This window comes from Styela clava, chromosome 15, assembly GCF_964204865.1.
Source record: "Styela clava chromosome 15, kaStyClav1.hap1.2, whole genome shotgun sequence".
Lineage (NCBI taxonomy): Eukaryota > Metazoa > Chordata > Ascidiacea > Stolidobranchia > Styelidae > Styela > Styela clava.
In genome coordinates this window covers 2,827,501-2,832,500 of record NC_135264.1, presented here as the reverse complement: position 1 = coordinate 2,832,500, position 5,000 = coordinate 2,827,501, and the positions used below count along the sequence as shown (strand labels likewise).

Here is a 5,000-nt window from a genome sequence, read left to right as displayed (position 1 = left end):
GCACCCTTTTCTCGGTGGCTGGCGGGCGAGAGAGTGCTGCGTCGCCGGCATCGGCGTCGAAAGAAGCCGAGCCGAAAAAAGTTAAAGTACAAACGTGCAAGCATACTAACCTAACCCTAGGTAAGGCATGTCAGAGCGAAAGACAGTAATTTCGAATGAGCCAAGAAAGAGCGGTGCGGGGCCGGTCGGAGCGCACCCTTTTCTCGGTGGCTGGCGGGCGAGAGAGTGCTGCGTCGCCGGCATCGGCGTCGAAAGAAACCGAGCCGAAAAAAGTTAAAGTACAAACGTGCAAGCATACTAACCTAACCCTAGGTAAGGCATGTCAGAGCGAAAGACAGTAATTTCGAATGAGCCAAGAAAGAGCGGTGCGGGGCCGGTCGGAGCGCACCCTTTTCTCGGTGGCTGGCGGGCGAGAGAGTGCTGCGTCGCCGGCATCGGCGTCGAAAGAAGCCGAGCCGAAAAAAGTTAAAGTACAAACGTGCAAGCATACTAACCTAACCCTAGGTAAGGCATGTCAGAGCGAAAGACAGTAATTTCGAATGAGCCAAGAAAGAGCGGTGCGGGGCCGGTCGGAGCGCACCCTTTTCTCGGTGGCTGGCGGGCGAGAGAGTGCTGCGTCGCCGGCATCGGCGTCGAAAGAAACCGAGCCGAAAAAAGTTAAAGTACAAACGTGCAAGCATACTAACCTAACCCTAGGTAAGGCATGTCAGAGCGAAAGACAGTAATTTCGAATGAGCCAAGAAAGAGCGGTGCGGGGCCGGTCGGAGCGCACCCTTTTCTCGGTGGCTGGCGGGCGAGAGAGTGCTGCGTCGCCGGCATCGGCGTCGAAAGAAGCCGAGCCAAAAAAAGTTAAAGTACAAACGCGATGCTAATGAGCGAGCCGTTGTCTCGACTAATATGTAGGGGGCGTTCGATCGAGCGTCTGGCTTGAGCGCTTGTCGGCCTAGCAGAACGGTCGCATTGTTATGCCCGGGTTTTAGGCACCGCTGCAGGCGGCCGGCAGAGCTCTTGTTTGTGCGAAACTGAATGGATCGAGCCCGAGAGAGGGCGAGCAAAGAAAAAACGCAAATCGCTCCGCCTGGCACTGCCGGCGAGAGCGTGGACGTCGCGGCCAGCGACTGTCGAAGCTGAGTACGGCCGCAGGCGATCGCCTCGGTCTTAAACGAATGCGACGAGCACGCGCCGGGCGGCCCAGCAAGGGCCGAGCGCAGCTGTCGCAGCTATCTGGTTGATCCTGCCAGTAGTGATATGCTTGTCTCAAAGATTAAGCCATGCAGGTGCAAGTACGAGTTCTCGTAAAGCGAAACTGCGAATGGCTCATTAAATCAGTCTTGGTTTATTTGGTCTCGTAAGCGAAGTGGATAACTGTGGTAATTCTAGAGCTAATACATGCATTAAGCGCCGACTTCGGGAGGCGCGCTTTTATCAGATCAAAACCGACCGGGTTCGTCCTGTGACGTTTGATGACTCTGGATAACCACGCGGATCGTACGGTCTCTGCACCGACGACGTATCATTCAAGTGTCTGCCCTATCAACTGTCGAAGGTACGCTACGTGCCTACCTTTGTGATAACGGGTAACGGGGAATCAGGGTTCGATTCCGGAGAGGGAGCCTGAGAAACGGCTACCACATCCAAGGAAGGCAGCAGGCGCGCAAATTACCCATTCCCGACACGGGGAGGTAGTGACGAAAAATAACAATACAGGACTCTAACGAGGCCCTGTAATTGGAATGAGTACATCCTAAAACTCTTAACGAGTATCCATTGGAGGGCAAGTCTGGTGCCAGCAGCCGCGGTAATTCCAGCTCCAACAGTGTATGCTAAAGTTGTTGCGGTTGAAAAGCTCGTAGTTGGATTTTGGGCGAGCGCCGCCGGTCCGTCGCAAGGCGTGTCACTGGTTGCGTTCGCCTCACCTTCGGTTCTCCGTCGGTGCTCTTGACTGAGTGTCGGCGGTGGCCGATAAGTTTACTTTGAAAAAATTAGAGTGTTCAAAGCAGGCTGTTCGCCTGCATAGTGTTGCATGGAATAATGGAATAGGACCTCGGTTCTATTTTGTTGGTTTTCGGAGCACGAGGTAATGATTAAGAGGGACAGACGGGGGCGTCCGTACTCTGCCGTTAGAGGTGAAATTCTTGGATCGGCGGAAGACGAACTACTGCGAAAGCATTCGCCAAGAATGTTTTCTTTAATCAAGAGCGAAAGTCAGAGGTTCGAAGACGATCAGATACCGTCCTAGTTCTGACTATAAACGATGCCAACTAGCGATCGGGAGGCGTTACCATGACGACCTTTCCGGCAGCTTCCGGGAAACCAAAGTCTTTGGGTTCCGGGGGAAGTATGGTTGCAAAGCTGAAACTTAAAGGAATTGACGGAAGGGCACCACCAGGAGTGGAGCCTGCGGCTTAATTTGACTCAACACGGGGAAACTCACCCGGCCCGGACACAGGTAGGATTGACAGATTGAGAGCTCTTTCTTGATTCTGTGGGTGGTGGTGCATGGCCGTTCTTAGTTGGTGGAGCGATTTGTCTGGTTAATTCCGATAACGAACGAGACTCTGGCATGCTAAATAGTTACGCGACCTTCTCGGTCGGCGTCTAACTTCTTAGAGGGACTAGTGGCGTTTAGCCACACGAGATTGAGCAATAACAGGTCTGTGATGCCCTTAGATGTCCGGGGCCGCACGCGCGCTACACTGAGTGAAGCAGCGAGTGTCTAACCTAGGCCGAAAGGTCCGGGTAACCCGTTGAACCTCATTCGTGATTGGGATAGGGACTTGCAATTGTTTCCCTTGAACGAGGAATTCCCAGTAAGCGCAAGTCATCAACTTGCGTTGATTACGTCCCTGCCCTTTGTACACACCGCCCGTCGCTACTACCGATTGAATGGTTTAGTGAGATCCTTGGATCGGCCCCGTCGCGGCTGGCAACGGCCGCGTCGGCGTGTCGAGAAGACGATCAAACTTGATCATTTAGAGGAAGTAAAAGTCGTAACAAGGTTTCCGTAGGTGAACCTGCGGAAGGATCATTACCGAAGGTGGTGGTAGGCCCCGGCCGACCGCGCACTGAATTGTCTTTGGGTGCCGCCGAGAGGGCGGCCGTCAATCGGGGTTCCGCCCCGTGCGACACGCGTAACACGTTGGCATAGCAAGGCAGCCGAGTGCGATGGTGGCTTCTGGGCACCGCGCTCGATGTGCCGCCGGCCCAGCCCGGCGGTCGCTCGGCGCCGTTTGTTGGTGTTTTTGTGCAGTTGTTGTCGGTGGTGGTTTTGTGGTCGATCCCACAGTGAGACGTCCGCGCGCTTCGGCACCGGGCGAAACGTCGAGGACGACTCTTAACGGTGGATCACTCGGCTCGCGAGTCGATGAAGGACGCAGCCAAGTGCGAGAAGTAATGTGAATTGCAGAACACATTGAACGTCGACCTTCTGAACGCGAATTGCGGTCTCGGGTCAATCCCGGGACCGCGTCTGCCTCAGGGTCGCGTTCGTCCTCACCCGAGGGCCGTCGCCTGGCCTCTGCGAAGACGGCCGGGCGTCGCCCCAAGTTGAAGCGGTCGCCGAGCTTTCTCGGCGCGACCGCGTGTCCCGTACACCGCCGGCCCCTCGACGTGTTCAACTACGTTCGAGGGGCGGGTCCAGGTCGGTCGGTCCGGTCACGAGATCAAGACCGACCGTGGGCCAAGGCGGCGACGGTACGCGCTCGGTCGGCGCCGGCGGCGACGACTTGCGATGCCAGTGGGCCGTGTAAGAAGCGGCCCGCTTAACACATACGACCTGAGTTCAGGCGAGAGCACCCGCTGAATTTAAGCATATTATTAAGCGGAGGAAAAGAAACCAACAGGGATTCCCTGAGTAACGGCGAGTGAACCGGGAAGAGTCCAGCGTCGAATCTGCGCGCTTTTCGAGCGCGCCGAGTTGTGACGTACGGAAGTCCCAGTGCGGCTGACGGCGAGCGCCGGTGTCCTTCTGATCGAGGCCTCGTCCCACGGCGGGTGTTAGGCCCATAGGGGCGCTTGCCTTGGCCGCTTCGGGTCTTCTCGGAGTCGGGTTGTTTGGGAATGCAGCCCAAAGCGGGTGGTAAACTCCACCTAAGACTAAATACGGTCGCGAGACCGATAGCGGACAAGTACCGTGAGGGAAAGTTGAAAAGCACTTTGAAGAGAGAGTTCAAGAGTACGTGAAACCGTTGAGAGGCAAACGGGAGGGCCCGTCAGGTCGCCGGCTCGCTTTCAGTTGGGTGCGGGGGCGCGCCGTCTCGGTTCGCGGACGCTTAAGGCGCCGCTGCCGAGTCGGCTCGCGCACCGTCTCAGCGCACTAGCGACCGGCGCGGGTCACGACCGGTTTGCCGTCGGTCTAAGTCCCCGCGCGAAGGTGGCCTCCGCTCCGGCGGGGGTGTTACAGCGCGCGGGCGGTGCGGCCCGGCGGCGGATCGAGGAAAGGATGCCGCGCGCTCTCTGTGTGCGGCCGTCGCCGTTCGGCTGGCTTGTCGTTCGCCTGCACTGTACGCAGTGCCGGTGTTCGGCGGGCTGCCGCTTCGGTGGCGCGCCGTCGACGCGCTCGGGGTCCGTGGCCACGTTGGCCACCCTCCCGACCCGTCTTGAAACACGGACCAAGGAGTCTAACATGAGCGCGAGTCGTCGAGTGGTTCGAGACTCGCAGGCGAAATGAAAGTGAAGGCGGCCTTTGGCCGAACGAGGTCGGACCCGGAGCCCCGTGCGGGCGCCGGCGCACGACCGGCCGATCGCACCCGCTCTGCCGGGGCGGTCGCGCAAGAGCGTCCATGTTGGGACCCGAAAGATGGTGAACTATGCCTGGGAAGGTCGAAGCCAGAGGAAACTCTGGTGGAGGACCGTAGCGATTCTGACGTGCAAATCGATCGTCCTATTTGGGTATAGGGGCGAAAGACTAATCGAACCATCTAGTAGCTGGTTCCTTCCGAAGTTTCCCTCAGGATAGCTGGCGCTTTGTCGCAGTTTTATCTGGTAAAGCGAATGATTAG

At 57.4% G+C, this 5,000-nt stretch overlaps 2 non-coding genes and 1 pseudogene across 2 annotated transcripts; all 3 read left to right on the top strand.

The window, feature by feature from the left end:
* The first annotated feature begins 1,221 nt into the window (after nt 1-1,221).
* LOC144413275 (small subunit ribosomal RNA) lies at nt 1,222-3,031 on the top strand. The gene has a single exon (XR_013469309.1). It is a non-coding gene; the product is annotated as a small subunit ribosomal RNA (ribosomal RNA).
* A 298-nt stretch (nt 3,032-3,329) lies between these two features.
* On the top strand, nt 3,330-3,483 carry LOC144413153 (5.8S ribosomal RNA). The gene has a single exon (XR_013469190.1). It is a non-coding gene; the product is annotated as a 5.8S ribosomal RNA (ribosomal RNA).
* Nucleotides 3,484-3,771: 288 nt separating this feature from the next.
* Nucleotides 3,772-5,000, top strand: part of LOC144413447 (large subunit ribosomal RNA) — a 3,695-nt pseudogene continuing 2,466 nt past the window's right edge.